General features: G+C 44.0%; 1 non-coding gene across 1 annotated transcript; it reads left to right on the top strand.

Moving 5' to 3' along the window:
- The first annotated feature begins 547 nt into the window (after positions 1-547).
- Positions 548-629, top strand: trnas-uga (transfer RNA serine (anticodon UGA)). Its single transcript has one exon. It is a non-coding gene; the product is annotated as a tRNA-Ser (tRNA).
- Positions 630-1,152: the final 523 nt, after the last annotated feature.

The raw sequence follows: 1,152 nt of genomic DNA, 5'->3' as shown, positions 1-1,152 counted from the left end.
CGGGGAGAGAGGCATGAGAGACACAGGAAAGATCAACTTGGAAACTATTGGCCCCGAATCTACTTTAAATCCCCCCACTGTATTTAAACCCACTTAATGTCAGATTCACACATTGATGCATGTGAGCAATATAGGACATTTAATGCTGTCTCTGGTGTAAAATAACTGCTTTATTATTTGACCCCACCCGCTGTGTTTAGGCTCGACCCTGAATATTTATCTCCGACCTAGAATCGGTTTGTAATCTGGAGACAAGGTTTCTGCAGCCGGCGGGCAGGGAGCAGAGGCTGTGGCTGATCTGTGTCATGTGGGAGCGGAACACAATGTTTCTGCTGCTTATTTTCATTACCCTGCAGAATATTCCATACTGTTCTCAACATCTTACATACCGTTAAATATCGGAAGTTTTCTTTTATTGTAATGATCGCTGCGATTCTTCTGGACATGCTGAATTTGCAGCAAATTAAATATCACAAAACTGTCATCAGCAATAATAAACAGGGTCAGCGATTTGAGAATTTAATTGCTTGGAGCAGATATTTTTGTGGCTGCGATGGCCGAGTGGTTAAGGCGTTGGACTTGAAATCCAATGGGGTTTCCCCACGCAGGTTTGAACTCTGCTCGCAGCGGGTTCTCTCATTATTGTAATTAATTACTTCAAATAATTTATTTTCTTCAATCTGCTCCCTCTGGAAGGATTTTGGAATTTTCAATGCCGGTTTTAAGGAAACTAAAGGATTGCCGAGAGACCTGGATCACTTACTTCAAGAAGGTTTGCTGACCGAATTCCAAAAGTGTTCTGCAGATTGTCTGGAAGCTCCAGATAAGGAGGCCTCGATAGTCTCTGAGGAACCTTCGCATACACTCGGTGCTGTCCGGTAGCATCAGTCTGTGCAACCATGGGAGAGAGAGAATAGAAAGTCACTGGAAGGCTTGTTTCTGTCAGCAGCAATGGTACAAGAGCAGCCATTCTAAAGTGGAAATCACAACACATTCCAGGAGACAGGCCAGGAGACAGACAAACGGAGTGGAGATCTGGAAGACTGACCAGAAAAACAACAAGGAGGACACCAACACATAATTCATCTCTCCCTCTCCCGAAGCAGAAGAATTGACCATTCTGCATTTTGAGTTGCACCACTGAGGTTGCAT

This window comes from Somniosus microcephalus, unplaced genomic scaffold (assembly GCF_052327205.1).
Source record: "Somniosus microcephalus isolate GS21.2 unplaced genomic scaffold, FLI_Smic_1.0 unresolved_chr1, whole genome shotgun sequence".
Lineage (NCBI taxonomy): Eukaryota > Metazoa > Chordata > Chondrichthyes > Squaliformes > Somniosidae > Somniosus > Somniosus microcephalus.
Note: the sequence above shows the minus strand (reverse complement) of the source record. Positions and strands in the feature narration are given on the sequence as shown.